Source organism: Euprymna scolopes, chromosome 46, assembly GCF_053919585.1.
Source record: "Euprymna scolopes isolate OS-2025 chromosome 46, ASM5391958v1, whole genome shotgun sequence".
Taxonomy (NCBI): domain Eukaryota; kingdom Metazoa; phylum Mollusca; class Cephalopoda; order Sepiida; family Sepiolidae; genus Euprymna; species Euprymna scolopes.
The window spans coordinates 156580190-156599338 of NC_136527.1; the positions used below are offsets into that span (position 1 = coordinate 156580190).

Genomic DNA, 19149 nt, shown 5'->3' on the forward strand with positions numbered 1-19149 from the left:
AGTTCGCATATGAATCACTAAATGTGATTTTTCAGAACAAGAATATCCACACACTTTACAAGAATGTGGCTTCTCAAGGGTGTGCGTTCGCATATGTGTCGCTAACGTTGATTTAGTAGCAAAACAATATCTACAAACTTCACAAGAATATGGCTTTTCGCCAGTGTGAGTTCTCATATGTCTCACTAATTTTGATTTGGTAGCGCAAGAATATTCACACACTTCACAAGAATGTGGTTTTTCGCCAGTGTGTGTTCTCATATGTGACACTAAATTTGATTTTAAAGAACAAGAATATCCACACACTTCACAAGAATATGGTTTTTCGCCAGTATGCGTCCTGATATGTGACACTAATTTGGATTTTTCAAAACAAGAATATCCACACACTTCACAAGAATGTGGCTTTTCACCAGAGTGAGTTCTCATATGTATCTCTAACGTTGATTTATTCGAACAAGAATAGTCACAAAGCTTACAACAATGTGGGTTTTCCCCAGTGTGATTTCTCACATGTTTCACTAAAGTTGATTTATCAGCAAAAGCACATGCACACACTTCACAAGAATATGGCTTTTCCCCAGAGTGAGTTCTCATATGTCTCACTAAACTTGATTTTGTAGAACAAGAATATCCACACACTTCACATGAATATGGCTTTTCCCCAGTGTGTGTTCTCATATGTATCACTAAATTGATTTTTTGAGAACAAGAATATCCACATACTTCACAAGAATGTGGCTTTTCCCCAGTGTGAGTTCTCATATGTGTCACTAAGCTTGATTTTTCTGAAAAAGAATGTCCACACACTTTACAAGAATGTGGCTTTTCCCCAGTGTGAGTTCTCATATGTGTGACTAAATGTGATTTTAGAGAAAAAGAATATCCACACACTTCACAAGAGTGTGGCTTTTCCCCAGTGTGAGTTCTCATATGTCTCAATAATGTTGATTTTTGATGACAAGAATATCCACACACTTTACAAGAATGTGGCCTTTCCCCAGTGTGAGTTCTCATATGTCTCACTAAAAGTGATTTTCAATAAAATGAATATCCACACACTTCACAAGAATGTGGCTTTTCCCCAGTGTGAGATCTCATATGTGTCAGTAAATTTGATTTATCAGAACAAGAATATCCACACACGTCACAAGAATATGTTTTTTCTCCAGTATGAATTCTCATATGCTTCACTAAATATGATTTTCGAGAACAAGAAAATCCACACACTTCACAAGCATGTGACTTATCTCTAGTGTGAGTTCTCATATTGTTTATTTATAAAAACAAGAATGTAGGTTTTTTCACCAGCTTGTGTATCTATCTTTATTGCAAAAGTTTTCTTCCACACACACACGTCTTTTTTATTTTAATTTTTTTATACTTCAAGCTGAGGCACTATACAGATGCCAAACACCTATCACTATTACATATATTTACACCGAGATATTTCTTTTCCGGTATTAAAGAAGATATTGTCTTTGAAAAAGTAATTTTAAACATTACTTGTCTGTAATTTGTGATTCGATTTCTTATTACCTTTTGATTTATTTGAACATTAAATATCTTTTTCACAAACATTTATTTTACCTTCATATCGTGGTTTGTTTTCACCATTTCGTTGTTTTCAAAAATTCCTTAAAAGGTAATGTCCAGTATAATAATTTTCTCACAGATGTTACTGCAGTGTTGCAAATAAAGTAATAGCTGTTTACACCTTAATGTTTATGGGTCATGATACTTCATTAACATTGAATAATAGGGTTCAATCCGGATCATCTGGAAAATATAATTAAATTCAATATTTTCAGTATTTGCATTCAGATATGTGTTTGTTTATTGTTGTCAATATTATTAAATTGAACTCAATACATGTAGATTAATTTAATCTTAATGATTAATATAACATGACAAATATGACCGGATATTTGTTAATCGCTTTTTTACGCTGTAATAGTCTAATTGAAATTGTTTCTAGCGTTTTGTTGTATGTCATCTTAGGTGAAAATACACACACACACACACACACACACATATATATATATATATATTAATGATACAATAAGTGTAAATTACAATAAGTCCATGAAAAATGTGCCTTGTCCAAGAACATAATTGATATATGAATATGCAAAAGTATAAAAAATATATTGAAACATTTCCTTAATCTGTGTTTGTTTTATACTTCCCCACTTGTGAAAATTTTAATTTTTTTTTTTATTTTTGTGTTATTTTTTCTTATATATTTGTCAATTTTTAGTTCATCTTAGGTTTGTTCGAGTATATAAAGCCGTTTATTCATCTGAATATAAATATATGACAGTAATGTTTTTTGAGATTCTATAAATTATAATTTAAATTTATTTTTTTACTCATTCTCACCTGAAACAAGGCACTTGGACTTAAGGGGACTATTAATTGAGAACACACGGATGATAAAGATGTTGGTTTACATTACATTTATACTTCTGCCTATCAGTACAGTTAGTGAAACAGGCAGCATAAAGACTAGCTGTTCTAAGGAAGAAGCTATCAAAGTAGGAAGCTTTCTGGCATTCAAGGACCTCAACAGTGAAAGGATGTGATTTTGCTGTGAAGCGGATTTGTTGTGGATATGTACGTCGAAGGGGCACACATGTAATGAGTCTATCGTGGCATATTCCATTAAACATGCTTATAAAACAGGCACCAGGCTGTAACATTGCAAGGATGTAAAAGTACAGGATTCTCTTTGGTGTGAGTAGTTTTCTAGCATGATAGAATGGGCCATCTTCCTTGTAGCAACCTTCACAATGTGCTCAATGTATTTGTTTCAGTTTTCCTTAAAAGGCTATGGAACCCCATCCAGAAAGAAAAGGTGTCGCGGTTTTGCTCACCTGGAAATGAGCATCGGAGGTTCAGAGGATGTTTGTCTAATGCGCAAGAGATACTACACCTAAACATGATAGAAGGCGCCATCTTCCTTGTGGCAACCTTAACAATGTGCTCAATGTATTTATTCCAGTTCATATTTCCTGTAAATATTAAGCCAAGAAGTTTTAAGGAAGAATTCTCAGGAAGGGAGTTATTCATACTGTTTTATTGTTTGTCTCATCTATTTGTCAATTTTCTTAACTGTATTAGTCTTAGGTTTGTTTGATGAAATATATTCGTTCATTCACTTGAATATAAATTATTTGTAACTGCATACTTTTATCTTATCAGTTATGTTTTTTTAATTATCAAATGATTTGAGAATATTACAAAACGTATTGAAAAGTGTATTTTTCAATTTTATAGAATTTTCTCTTATGAATTTATAGTAATTGTACCCCTCTATGTACATACTTCCTAATAACCCAACAAGCAGCAAAAGCACACCCCTTCCTTGTTGATGTCTAAATTTTCCGGAAATCCTTTTACACAAATAGCTACATCCCTCGCTCTAAAACGATTTTAAATTCCTTTCCTATTTCTGGCTTCTCTGGTTAAAACGAAGCAATTTAAATGACATATCGCTACTCCCATATTTCTTAGTAGATTGTAATAATTCATTCATGAGATCATTGCGTTTTTAGAATTCACTTTGAAGGTATGATTCAATTGCCAGAGGTGTCATTACAATATTTCGTTTGTGTCCCATCAATACTTGTTTAAGTATTGTCTCAAGATTATTTCTTCTATTTTGTATATGCCACTATTCTGTGTGTTGTTTATAAGACTTAAAACATATGAAATTATTGTTTCCCCTTCACGTAATAATAATAATACAGTATGTAGTGTGCATTGGATAAGACAGGGTTACATAACAATTTTTGTCTATGACACTATTTTGTGTGTTGTTTATAAGATTTGAAATGTATCAAATTATTGTTTCCTCTTCACGTAATAATAATATTACATTATGTAATGTGTATTTATTAAGACAGGTTTACATAACAAATTTGAATATGCCACTATGTGTGTGATTTATAAGACTGAGAATATATGAAATTATTTGATTCGAAGTGGAGCACAAATTATTCAGGATAGACACCAGTGCTTTGGGAAGAGGTGGGACCTGGTGTCACAACGATATTGCAAGACAGTTTCAGCAACACTCTCAAAATTCAACAAACACTGAATACCCATATTGTCATTTATTATCCTCTTACAGAACACGTTAATCACTCATTAAATTGAGGTTATGTGACTGAGAATTGTATGCGTTTCACATATCATGTCTTCAGGAAATGTTGAAATATGTTGCAATCAAATTTGTGACACCAGTTTTAAGGACATTTTAATAGTTACTTTTTAAAGAACAGTCAAAACCTTTTAGTAAATTTAAGGCAATTGTAATTCTGATATATTTTTGCAAGTGAAATAATTTTCTGTTTGGAATTTTACACACCTATGTTAGATCTTTGTTATTTCCATTCATATATTCCTGTATATCTGCTTCTGTTTATAATTTGTTTTGTGAGCATCAATTAACCGTTAATTTATGACCCCCCCCTCAAAAGAAATTATATCAATTTAAAAGCTTTTTAAACTTGTAAATAGTTTATTCCTATTCTATAAAAATACTCTAAATCCTACACAAAGATTGGTAAATCGTTGTCAATTGTTTTCAATCCTTTTATCACAGCATAAAGACTATTTTTGTATTTTCCAGAAAATATTTGAAGCATTTTCATTAATTAAAATGTTAGTTTACAACTGATAATAAATGACGTTAATTTTGAAACGCTCAAGTTTATAGAACTTGCATTTATTAGTTGAACACAAAAATACGTTTAACGTCTTATTTGTGTTGTATGCAATTATTCAAAAATTTGGGAGAGAGGGAGAAAATGATAGACGACATTGTAAAACATAGATTATTGATGTGTTTACTGCAAAGTTAATTAAAACAATTAAAATGGACTTTTATCAAACATAACTCAATCCCTACACAAACTAACATCGTGATGTTATATTTTATAATATTTATATACTTTTAACACCACTGGCTAAACTCATGGGAGCAGCTCTGCATAGCCAGTACATAGCCTCTCCATCATCAAGACTCCTACAGTGCCTCCATGTTAGTCACACACGGTAACTGTGTTCCTTGCGGCCCCAGGCTAAACCTGTAGGATATCTCATAGTAGGGGACCCGTGAGATAGTGTGTTATGGCCCACCGATGTATGGGCATGCCATGGCACACTACCAACCCCTATCCCACTGTCTTCTGAGTCCTCTTGGTTGGGTGAAGACTAGGGAACCAACTCAAAAATCAAACACCACCGCCTTTTGGTCCTTATCACAGCAAAACGCTAAGAGATTGGAACTCTGACTTCAAATCCTTAAAAGGCTATGGAACTCCATCCAGAAAGAAAAGGCGTAGTAGCGGACACGAGAGGGTGGCTGTCTAGCTCACTGAGATTACTTTCGACCAGAAGCTGTGGCCTCCTCTGCTGCCATTAGTTGCGGTTTTGCTCACCTGGAAATGAGCATTGGAGGTTCAGAGGAAGTTTTTTGGATGCGCAAGAGATACTACACCTAAACTGTGCGAGCAAATTAGGAGCCAATGTGCAAAGTTGTGTACCGATGATGATGATGCTTTTAAGGTTTAAATGAATATATTGACATCCATAGAGATAAGTTACTTGACAAAATAATTTCAAACTGAAACTTGTTAGAATTAAAATAATTTTTTTAAAATGTAATGCAATCCTGATGTTATATTTTTTAATGCATATTTTATTGGATTCAAATCTAAACGTTAGTGTAACAACTACTGATTAAAATAGTTAATTATTAATAAGATACTTCTAATACATTGTTATTTACTTAATAAACCATTTACATTCACACCAAATAATGAGCATTGAGACATAATTGGATGCTATGTGAGAGAGAGGCATACAAATAAAGGCACCATAAGTAATTAAACTAAATGTAAAAAATTGTTTCCCACTTTTTTTACGATCACCAATGTAAACAGGTTTTTATGTGAAACACTTAACGTGCATGCGGCTAGATAAACAGTTTAAATTAAATTTAATAGATAAACCGTTTGGTTTTTTCATCTTAAAATTTTATCTTTTTGGCTTTCCTTTGTTTTTTTAAGGAGGGATAACAGCCTGTGTGTTGTTTGGAGATAGTGCATGTATTAATAATACATTCTATGTTTTGTGGTTTTAAATAAAAACACATGCCATCATAAATAATAAAATTTCAATTTAAATTATATTTTTTGTGGTTTTAAATAAAAAAACACCTCCCTTCATAGGTAATAAAATTTAAATTTAAATTCTATTTTTGTGGTTTTAAATAAAAAAAAACACCTCCCCTCATTAATAATAAAATTTCAATTTAAATTCTACTTTTTGTGGTTTTAAATATAAAAAACACCCCCCTCATTAATAATAAATTTTAAATAAATTCTATTTTTTCTGTTTTTAATAAAAAAAAAACAGCGCCTCTCATTAGTAATAATGTTTTCATTTAGAAAGCTACTCTTACCACGAAAAAGGAGGTCCTTGCTTATTAATTTATACTTTCACCCAGCAAATAGATATACGGACATTTTCTGTGTGATGACTTATTTATCTATTTTTTTAAATAGTACTTTACGTTACGTTAGAAGTAAAAAATGGTTGATACAAGAATGATCATCTCGGAAGTCCCGATAATCGTCCAAAAATTGCAAAAACAAAAAAATACTCATAGAAAACCAATAAGAATCAGGATGACAGTTTTTGCAAAATGTTATGTCAAACGATTTTTACAATATTTCTTGTTTTTTTGGGTTTTTTTTTTCAAATTATAAAGTGGAAGTACAGAATAGTTAACAGCATATGACATCTAATCCCCATCTAAAAAAACGTAAGAAACCAAAAACTAATATGAATCCCCCGTCTCCTCCCCCTGCAACAAAAATTTGAAACTGCAAACGATTACAAGTATTATTGACTGGTAACTGGTCATAAAGTGAGTGCTAATTTTACATTAAATTATATAGGAAAGTGATCCCCACTCTAAAATCTGAAATAAGTATAATTAATTTATAATTCCTTTAGTGGGTATTTTTAAGGTTGTATAAACGTAATAGTCAAAAATAAACTCATTTTTTTAGGGGTTAAACTATGCTGGGTTAGATTGTAAAGACTTACAAATATTGTTTTCTACATTAAGTAATTGCTAATTGATGATAATTGATCATTTTAAGTAAACTTTATAAAAGAAAGTGATGCATATTTTAAAATATTACAAATTGGATGAAACATAAAAATTAAAACGGAATTCTCCAATGATATAATATATTTCTTTAAATCTTAAAACAATGAAATAAAAAAAAGGTTTTCGTGATCAGATGTATCAACAAAAAGCTTAATTCGATCAACTTCAAATTAAATTATTATTTTCTCAGAAATCACACAAGTTTTACAAAAATAATCATATTTTTAACAAAAATCTAAATATCACATTGAATAAAATATTTTAAAGATATTTTTTAAATCATACTATTATTATCATATTTTATTGGATTGCAAAAACAAAAATAAATAAACTTATTTTAATGTTAAGATTATATTAAATATTATAGATTTGATTTTTTAGTGTATATAAAAAAAGAAAAAGAAACAAACTTACGTATATTTCCAGGAATTCAATACGAAAAAAAAATCGGGATGAATTCGTATTTCGTTTGTGTTCAAAACACAAAAAAATTTTGTTTTGTTTTTTTAAGATTTCTTTAGTAAATTGATGCAGCCTTTGTTTTGTGTGTTCAATTCATTAAGAAATAAAATATATGAAAATATAAAAGAATTAACATGAAAATATGAAAAACAAGATTTAAACGTGAAATTATTTGAATAGAAAATCAACTGCTAAAATACAATGAAGTTAGGTCATCGTAACACGGTGTAATCATTATTTCGTTCCTCGTATAAAAACGTCCGTTTATTAGTAAAGTTTGCCGAATAGTTTTCCTATCAAGTTTAGATTGTATTTGTCAATGTCTGGGGATTTCTTTATAAAATGTCTTTTCGTTTTTGTGTGTGTCTCATTTATTAACATAAAAAAAAGATACATGAAGGTTTAAAAAGTAGGTTTAATTCGATCAACTTTGAATTAAATTATCATTTTCTCAGAAATCACAAAGTTTTACAAAAATAATCATATTTTTAACAAAAATCTTAATATCACATTGAATAAAATATTTTAAAGATATTTTTTAAAATCATGCTATTATTATCATATTTCATTGGATTGCAAAAACAAAATTAAATAAACTTATTTTAATGTTAAGATTATATTAAATATCATAGATTTGATTTTTTAGAGTAAAAAAAGAAAACAAACTTACGTATATTTCCAGGAATTCAATACGAAAAAAACATCGGGGTGAATTCGTTTTTCTTTCGTGTTAAAAACACAAAAATTGTTTTGTTTGTTAAGATTTCTTTAGTAAATTGATGCAGCTTTTGTTTTGTCCAATTTATTAAGAAATAAAATAAATGAAAATATAAAAGAATCAAAATTAAAAGATAAAAAACGTGAAATTATTTAAATAGAAAATCAACTGCTAAAGAACAAAGAACTTAAGGTCATCGTAATAACACGGTGAAATCATTATTTTGTTCCTTGTGTAAAAATGTATGTTTATTAGTTAAGTATGCCGAACTCTTTCCGTTTCAAGTTTAGATTGTATTTGTCAACGTGTATGAATTTCTTTATAAAATGTCTTTTCTTTTCTGTATGTCTCATTTATTGAAATAAATAAGATTTTTTTTAGAAGACTGAACATTTTATTATTATTTGAATTAGTCAAACTACTGTTAACATCCAAGATGTGTATGAATTTCTTTATAAAATGTCTTTTCTTTTTTGTATAAATAAGATACATGATGATTTAAAAATCAGGTTTATTTTATTTTATTTTATTATTTATTTTTTTTTATTTTTTGGAAGACTGAACATTTCATTATAATTTGGATTAGTTAAACTACTGTTAACATCCAAGATGAGAACTGTAGTCAGAATAATCAGCAGATTTGCCGATTAGTTGTACAAATAGCCTCGAACCATATAATCACTAAAATGGACTCTTAAAGGTCAACACCGGTATCGAGCAGAAGTTTGTTTACATGTTTCACAAAGTTTAAATGGTTAAAATCACGTAATTATTGAAAATGTGATCATGTGATTAAAATTTAATTTTTTTAACCACGGTGTTTAACAAATTAAAAAAAATCATGAAAGATGAAGTTTTAAAATTATTAAACGTGTTTTATTTTATAATTTAAAATGAAAAACATTGAACAATAAAAATAACATTTTCAGTACTTATGTATTGTTGGTACTGTGCTGAAATGATATTGTTATTTTATTGAAAGCCATTCTTAACATGGGGAGGGTGTTTTGTAACTATTCTGTAATTCCACCTTACAATTAAAAAAAGAAGAAAAAAGATGTCGTAAAAATTTAATTAAACCTTAAAAAACTATTTAAAAATAGCGCGGTACCAAAAATGCATAAACATCAAATTTTGGTTTAATTTTACAATGGATATTTTTCTCGGATGCATATGACGGCAGATGGTACCGCGCTATTTTTTATATAGTTTTTATTTTTTCAGTTTAAATTCAAGTTTTACGGGTTTTTTTATTATATAAAGTTGTAATGTGGAAGCATAAATTAGCTAAAAAACGCCCTCTCCTCCTCATATTAAGAATGGTTTTCAAAATAATAACGTTATTATTTCAGCTCGACACCAAAAATACATAAGTATCCAAAATTTCATTTTTATTGCTCAATGTTTTTTTCATTGTAAATTATAAAATAAAATGGGAACTTGTACATTTTAATAAAGACATTAAAAATTAAAATAGCGAAAAAAGGTTATATTGTACGTATCCATTATGGGATGAAGTTCTCTGGAAAAACTTTCACTTAACTTGGTCAAGTAGTTTTTTTTTCAGCGAACAAAGCAATTTGTTATGATACGAATCAAAAGGTAGCCGTGTTTCGATTTTTAAGAAGAAAAGCTATTATTTAAGGGAAAGGAGGTATCGGCACTTTAGACTGAGTTATCTCCCCGTGGCGTGTTCTAAAAAACAAAACACGGCCATCTTCAATCATCTTTATTAATATGTTTTCCCACTGTAAAAAAAAAACAAAACAAAAAAAACTTCTCTGATTTTTTTTTCAGAGAACTTCAGTCCATAACGGATACGTACAATATAACATTCTTTTCGATATTTTCATTTTTTTTAATGTGTTGATTAAACTGTACAAGTACCAATAAAACATATTCAATCATTTTCATAATTTTGGTAACGAAAAATACCTGTGCACATCATTCAACTTTGTTTGGATGACCAATTTTCAAGGTGATGGGTGGGATTCAATCAATAGACACACTAATTCTGCGGTAGTTTTCCAGAGGTGTTCATTCATCAATCTATATCGAAAGAAGACACTTTTAGTTGTTGAAGGCGACAGCTCGGCGGATTTCTTACGCTTACGAGATTGATATGTTCAGAGCAAACGTTGGTAATGTATACATGTAGATTAGATGATATCAGAACGTTGCAATTGAAGTGGATGATAAACTGGTCGAGAGAATTGACCTTTTTGTGGCGTGTATAGAGACGGGCGATTGGGAAAACAGAAACAAGGACGTCCTTACACAGGTCTGTGAAAGCCGAGGACATACAGACAGGAGGTAGCTGGGAATTAAAGTAGTTTTCTGCTCAGAAGGAGAAACATGGTGGAATTTCTGGTTTTGATTATATTATCGGGGTGAGCGCGTACGCAGACCCCACACTTAGAAATAGCACGTTCGAGTCGCCCACATTTGAGATGATTGCAAAGGTCAACCCAACCGGAGTGCAATGGAAGGGCCTCACTCTGGGGGAACGACCTTTATGATCACCGTTACCCCTACGTAAGGTAAGGGTATTTATTTGCTCCCCCACCGAGCAAATTAGACACAAGGCCGATTTTTAATGTGAGGAGTGAAGGGGAAATGGGGACCAACTCCCCGGGGAGTAGGGGAGCTGGATAGTGACAATTGGTATAAAGGGTTGCCCCTACATTGACCAAGGTCTTATATGTGGGGTTGCTCCCACATATGGTCTTTGCTTGACACTTGTTGCCTAGGCCCCAAAGGGTCCGGGCCTGACTTACGTCAGGTGAGTATGAAGTATTTATTTGCTCCTCCACCGAGCAAATTAGGCACAAGGTCGATTTTTATTTTAAAGTGAGGAGTGAAGGGGAAATGGGGACCATCTCCCCGGGGAGTAGAGGAGCTGGATAGTTACAATTGGTATGAAGGGTTGCCCGTCTTGCTGGTCTTTGCTTGACACTTATTGCCAAGGCCCCGAAGAGCCCAGGCCTGACTTACAACAGGTGATTATGAAATGTTAAGGCCGTCCAGCGTCCACTAGTGTTTTTATATCATACATTCATACACTCACCACTGACAGTAATCAATAAAATACTAAATATGTTCCACATAATTCTCACCAATATTAATATATCACAACATTTTATTCACAAATAACAAAATTCATAACAAAAATATTACTATCATTTAAACTAACAAACATTTTCACAAAATACCTTAATTCTTAAAGAAACTTATATTTCAATGTCAAGGTCGTTAACATGTTAACAACATAAATTCATAATCTTTTCAATGAGAACCAATCCAAACGAATAAAAACTTGCAGAATTCAAACCAAATCACAATACCAAAAAACAACCACATTTTTATTGAATCAAATCAAACAGTTTTGTCTTTGTTTAATTATATCGAAGTTGGTTGAAACAAAGAGAAATTAAAAATTACGATCTAAAGAGTTGTCTAACCTTACCTGAGCGGCATTTAAAAATGCCAACAAATTCTATTTCTTTTTTTTTATATACGTTAATATCATGAAATAGTTTTTGATTAATATAAATTAAAGTTACTTAAGGCAATCTTTACTGTAAGGCTACGTAATTGTTCCGACAGATAGAAAGGCAGCCTCTAAACAAGTGTAGTCGAGTCTAGCGCACGTCTTCGTCACGGGGGGGGGGGCACTTCCTTGCTTTGGTTGGACAGTTATTTTAGGCGACCCACGCTGATAATTAATGTGAATGATATAAAATGTGTTTTTAAAAGTAATATTTGTGACGACAGAAGGAAAACAGGTATGTGAACTGCGTGCACACATATTAATATCGTTTATGAAGAGGAAGACAACTCCATTTAATGTAATAACGAAAAAAAGACACATATCAACTCCATTTTATGTAATAACGAAAAAAAGACACATTAACTCCATTTTATGTAATAACGAAAAAAAGACACATTAACGCCATTTAATGTAATAACGAAAAAAGACACATATTAACCCCATTTAATGTAATAACAAAAAAAAGACACATATTTACTCCATTTAATGTAATAACGAAAAAAAGACACATATTAACTCCATTTAATGTAATAACGAAAAAAAGACACATTAACTCCATTTTATGTAATAACGAAAAAAAGACACATATTAAGCCATTTAATGTAATAACGAAAAAAAGACACATATTGACCCCATTTAATGTAATAACGAAAAAAAGACACATATTAATATAATTTATTATTTTTTAATGTAATATGAAAAAAAGACACATCATTTATTATTTTTTAATGTAATATGAAAAAAGACATATTAATATCATTTATTATTTTAATGTAATAAAAACAACGTCATTAAGCATTTCTGTTACTACTGTTTTCGTGTAAACTTACAACAAATAACCACTCCAACGTCCCATGTTAAGAACGACATTCGAAATAGACACTCCTAACCTTCTCATGTTAAAAACGGCTTTCAGATTAAACGCCCACAACCTTTTCAGCATACCCGAAAATCTATAAAGTAGACACGTCGAATGTGAATGATGAGTTGGACGTAATGTAAAAATAATCAGAATTTAAAACGAAACGAAATTTAAATTCTCTTTTTCATTTTACAAGAACCGTAAAAGTGCGCATTTGCCGCAAGTTTTACCATCATTTATTATTTTTAATGTTAGAAAAAAATAAACACCAACTGCTTGGAGCATTTCTGTTGATCTCATGAAATAGTTTTTAATTAATATAAATTGAAGTTTTTAAGGCAATCTCCTATAATATATCGATAATATAGCAATAGTTCCTTTTTTTTAGGCGAACCACGCTTTTTTTATACACGGTCAGTGTGCAGGGGGAGACAACTCCATATTACTAAGAGATTCGTTCATTTTTTCATCTCATAATTTAGGACGTCACTCCTAACGATATTTTTTTATTAAATCAAAACATCAAAAAAATAAGCTGAGACGATTTTTTGAAAATCTAACAATATATATACAAAATAACATTATTAAAACAAAATGTAGTTTTTATGCGACTATTAAGAGAATCGTTTTTGTTTTGATGTCACAGTTTGTTTTTTTTCGACTACATTACAAAAAATGAAAATGCAACAATAATTGTAGAGGAATTGTTTTTCGGGTTTGTATTACTGTATACATAGATTCGAAAAAGTTGTCAGAAAACAAATATATAACAAATAAATGTTATCAAAGGCAAGATAAGTTACTTTTCTACCAAACTGAATATTTTTTCGTATTTTTATTCAATGTAACATGTTTATTAAGCTCGATAAACATGCAGTTTTTCCGATGTATTGGAAAATTAAAAATGGCGTCCGACTCTCTCTTAAACACGGTAAGTTCGGGAAAAGGTGTTATAAATAATAAACTAGACAAAATACTGTTTGAAATTCGCTCAATATATATATTACCGTGACATAGTTTGACATATATTCGGTGTTTTTTAAATAGTATTTTTTTCTAGTTTATTATTTATAACACATTTTCCCGAACTTACCGTGTTTAAGAGAGAGTCGGACGCCATTTTGAATTGTCCAATACATCGGTAAACACTGCATGTTTTTCGAGCTGAATAAATATGTTACATTGAATAAAAACACAAAAAATATATCCAGTTTGGTAGAAAAGTAACTTACCTTGCCTTTGATAACATTTATTTGTTATATATTTGTTTTTTGACAACTTTTTCGAATCTATGTGTACAGTAATACAAACCCATTTTTTCATCTCATAATTTAGGATGCTAAAACCAACGATATTTTTATTAAGGCGAAACAGTAAAAAAAACCCATAACTGCAGCATTTTTTTAATGTAACAAAGTTGATAACCTTAATAATACAAAACGTAATCTTTATGCGACTATTAAGAGAATCGTTTCTGTTTTCATATCACAATTTACGACGCTAAAACCTACGGTATTTTCGTTTGATGAAAACATTTGAAAAGGAAAGTTGCAGCAACGTTTTTATTTTTTTTTTCAACTACATTTTTATTAAAACGTAAATATTATTGTGAGTTTCTATAAAAAAATAATCTTTAAGCTTAAAACCAGAAGAATGAACACTTACAAAAGAAAAATGGAATTTTTCCGACATTTTTTTTTTTAATTTTTTTTTTACTACTTTTTAAAATTAATTAATAAATGTTATGGGAAAATGTGTTACAGAAAAAAAGTCGCCACAGCTTTAAAAAAAAAATTGTTTGTTAAAATCACATTTTCCTCTTCAGCTATCCTTGCATTTTCCTTTTTTTCACAACAAATCTTACCAGACATTTTTTTGTTAATTTAAAAATGTAGAAACAAAATGTTTTGTAATGTTTTCATTCTTTGGGGGTTAAGATTAAAGACTAATTCGGTTTGTTTTACTGTACACATAGATTCGAAAAAGTTGTCACAAAACAAATATAGAACAAATAAATATTATCAAAGGCAAGATAATTTACTTTTCTAAATAACTGGATATGGTGTTAGTGTTTATATTTAATGTAACATGTTTATTCAGCTCGAAAAACATACAGTGTTTACCGGTTTATTGGAAAGTGAAAGATGGCGCCTGACTCTCTCGTTGACACGGTAGCTTTGGGAAAAGAAGTTAAAAACAAAAAAAAATATGCAAAACACTATTGGAAACTCGCTAAATATATGTTACCGTGACATAAGCTGACATATATTCGGTATTTTTTTAACAGTATTTTGTATAGTTTTTTTTAACTCCTTTTCCCAAACTTACCGTGTCAAAGATTAAAAAAATTCGTTGCAGCTTTTTTTTTATGTTTTGATTTAATATGTTGAGAAAACTTGAAGCACTTACCTGCGACTCTCAGGAAGAGTGGCAGCAGAAAGCTTTTGTGTGGGTGATGACTCTTTTTATATTGGTAGTTGTTACGTTTAACTTATTTGATTGGCTAACTGGATTATAAGAGGGATGGAGTGAACTGAATTTTGGTTGTGATTTCAGTTTGAGATTGGAGTTGAAGGAAATTGAATCGTTACCCTTATTACCAGACCGACAAGGTTCAACAATTTTTACCTAGTCACAGGTCGCAACAAACCATTGTTGCAAAATCCTTGTTAACCTCTACCTTTCAGTGGAGAAAGTTTCCACAAATAAAAAAAAACCTTAGTAGTAGCGTCCTAAATTATGAGATGATAAAAAATGAACGAATCTCTTAGAATGAGTATCCACTTTCTGTCCACATGAGAGGGGGGCATTTTAGTGTTTATTGGCTAAAAGGTTTCGATTTTTTTTGTTTTCATCTTTCAATAAAGACACGAGGAAATAAAAAAAATTAAGAAAAATCAGTATTTTTTTTACTATAAGGTTCGTCTCACATTTGTATATACAGAAAAAAGTTTTTTTTGTAGTTTTCGGTGTGCTTTAAAAGAATATGGTAACCGTTTCCGTCGCAAATTTACCGCTTGTATGGTATTAACTGGGACTATTTTCCATTTCACAGCCCAGCCTTCGTTTACTCTACGCACGATCATAAACGAAGGCTGTTAAAAATGCACTCACGTACCGAACTGCCTTGTCACAGTGTCGTATGGCGAACATTTTAAATTAGACGAAAAACAAGTAGTTTTCCAAATAGGAAGCCATGTAATTCGGCAAGACTGTAGTTTAGGTGGAAAAATAATCTCGAATCCTTTATCACATAAAAGAAACTAATTTCCCTAATCACCGGTACGTTACTATGTCACAGAAGTTGTTTTTGAAAACAACTTAAAAAAAAAAACAACTTCTTTTTATATTGCTTTTAATTAAAATAAAAAAGGTTTTTGTAGTTCTATTCATATTTAAATGTCTTATATGTTCCGTGTGTTTTTTTTTACACAATGAATACGTTGTTTAATGAAGGTGCTAGTGCAGAGAGTTATCCGCGCTATTTTTTAAATCGTATTTCCAAGTTTAATTTTATTATGTTTTTTTTTATATTCAATTGTAAGGTTGAAGTATAGAATAGGTACAAAACACCCTCCCCATGTTAAGAATGGCTTTTTAAATAATAACATTATTATTTACGTCCAGATCGCTCTCTGCACTAGTACCTTTATGATAAACAATACATAAATAGAAATAATAAATTATCAGACTTTTTAAAGTTTAAGTAATATATTTTTTAATTAAAAATTGAATCGCGTGATTATTATTAAATTACGTGAGTAGTCATAAACGATACAAATTAATATTAAACACGCGTAATCTCTTGCAATTTATTATTTCTCTATTTCAAATTTAAATTTATTACTTATAAAACGTTCTATACTTATGGATTTTTGTTACCGTGCTAAAAAAAGGTGCTTAAGATATCGTGGAACGTTCTGTTTAAAAATAAAAAAATGTTGTTAAAAATAAAGAAGTAAAAAATGAGAGAAAAAAGATATAGAATAGGCAACACTTTCTTTAATAAAGTTTACATAAAAATGAGCACCCACTTTTTGACAATCATCAATTAACTAAACTTTAATGTAAAAAAAAATAATTGGTAAATGTTTACAATCGAAACCACCATAGTTTTAATCCTAAAAAATGAAAATCTACTTTTTCTTCTCCCCAATAGACCCCTTTACTTGATTATATCGTCTTTTTGTCTGTTTAGTCTTGCCTGATTCCAGGACTAGGAGCTGATCTGTCTGGTAGAGTGTCCAGCTTGGTGTTGTTTCTTGTGGCAACATACCTAAGAGAAGGTGCAACGTCATTTTCCTAAGACCCAGTGTCTAGCCATGCTGAGTCGATCTTTTTATCCTGGGTGACATCCTGCCAGTTTGTTGATTTAATTTTATTTTTCATTTCCATTTAAATTCGAATTTTTGATCAGGGTTTACTTTAAATTTTTGATTTAAAGTAAACCATACCAAAGTCCCAGCTAAAACCCTGTACAGAGAGATCAAAGACACCCGGGATTGGGGTCTAATATGCATTCAATTCTCCCCAGTGTGAGTTCTCATATGTGTAACGAATGTTGATTTTCGAGAACAAGTATATGCACACACTTCACAAGAATGTGGCTTTTCTCCAGTGTGAGTTCTCATATGTGTCACTAATGTTGATTTTTGAGAACAAGAATATCCACACACTTCACAAGAATGTGGCTTTTCCCCAGTGTGTGTTCTCATATATGACACTAAATATGATTTTCGAGAGAAAAATATTCCACACACTTCACAAGAATGTGGCTTTTCCCCAGTGTGAGTTCTCATATGTCTCAGTAATGTTGATTTGTCAATAAAAGAATATCCACACACTTCACAAGAATATGGCTTCTCCCCAGTGTGAGTTCTCATATGTCTCACTAATGTTGATTTTTCAATAAAAGAATATCCACACACCCCACAAGAATGTGGCTTCTCCCCAGTGTGAGTTTTCATATGTCTCACTAATGTTCCTTTTTCAGTAGAAGAATATCCACACACTTCACAAGAATATGGCTTTTCCCCAGTGTGAGTTCGCATATGTCTCACTAATTTTGCTTTTTTAGAACAAGAATATCTACATACTTCACAATAATGTGGCTTTTTACTTATGTGTATATTCATATTTAAATTTAATTGCTCCTGGAGCAAGATTTCAAATACAAAGTGATAAACAATATGAGATTTTATCCTACCTTTTTCAGTTTTAATCTGAAGTTGTTGATGCAAGTTAGATGTTATGCTTATAAAATTTCAATTTGTACCATTTGTTTATTTGATAAGAGATATTTCGTAGTGTAACAGTTAAAATACTCTCTTTTGTTCAATTCGATATCTTATGATTTATAAAAACATTAAACAAAAATTTCACAAATTTAAACATGTGCGATGTTCTTATTACTATTTGCTAAACAATTCAGATAAAATACCTCTTCACACATCATAATAAAGTTGTGTGCATCCGCTTTTGTTGTCTGTCACGTAAGGACATAAGTGTGTATAGAATAATGTTTAAGAATAATGTTTAAGGAAAAAGATGGTTCCTTAATATTCATTAAAAATATTCTAGCAGGAACATCTGCAAATAAAAAATAAATGAAATTTAATATTTTTATATCATTTTTTATTTTAATAGTGCCAACAAAACAAGAAACATAACGTTATAAAACAAACTTTATAAACGAATTATGTAATTAATATATTAATATAAACAATTAATGTCGTAAAATAAACAATTAATGTCGTAAAATAAACAATTAATAAAGTAAAATTGCTACTGATAATAATAAAATATATAGGAAATTAAAGTTAATAATACAAATCAATGTATAATCTAGTTACTAAGCAATGGATAATAATATGGTCTTTTAAAATAGCTTTCGTTTTAAGTCATATGTGTGGAAATATAACCGCTTTTTTATAATGTGTTTATATTAAACTGAATATTTTTATAACATTACATATTTATTAATACTCATAATAATTTAATTCAGCAGAATTAGGTTCTTATTTTTTACTTTTATTTTTAGAATTCAACATTTTTTTTCATTCAACAAATTATTTCATCCAACACTTGAATGCATTATTATCATTCCCATATTTTATTATCCAAATAATATCAGCAGTTTTAATAATCACTTAGCGCAATTTTATTTTAGTAATTAACATCTGATGCATATTTGTATACAAAAAAAATAGAAAGCTGCGAATTAGGTATCCTACCGAACCTTACAGAATTGATATTCTTAATAGTTATTTAAATTTTTATTAAAATAAGTATTTTTATTGCAAATCAACAAACTGTTACTAGCATTCAACTAATTAATGTTGTATGTATAACAAGTAGATGTTTTACTG

General features: G+C 30.2%; 1 non-coding gene across 1 annotated transcript; it reads right to left on the minus strand.

Annotated features, from left to right (window-relative positions):
- Positions 1-10754: 10754 nt before the first annotated feature.
- On the minus strand, positions 10755-10917 carry LOC145271620 (U1 spliceosomal RNA). Its single transcript, XR_013866025.1, has one exon. It is a non-coding gene; the product is annotated as a U1 spliceosomal RNA (small nuclear RNA).
- Positions 10918-19149: the final 8232 nt, after the last annotated feature.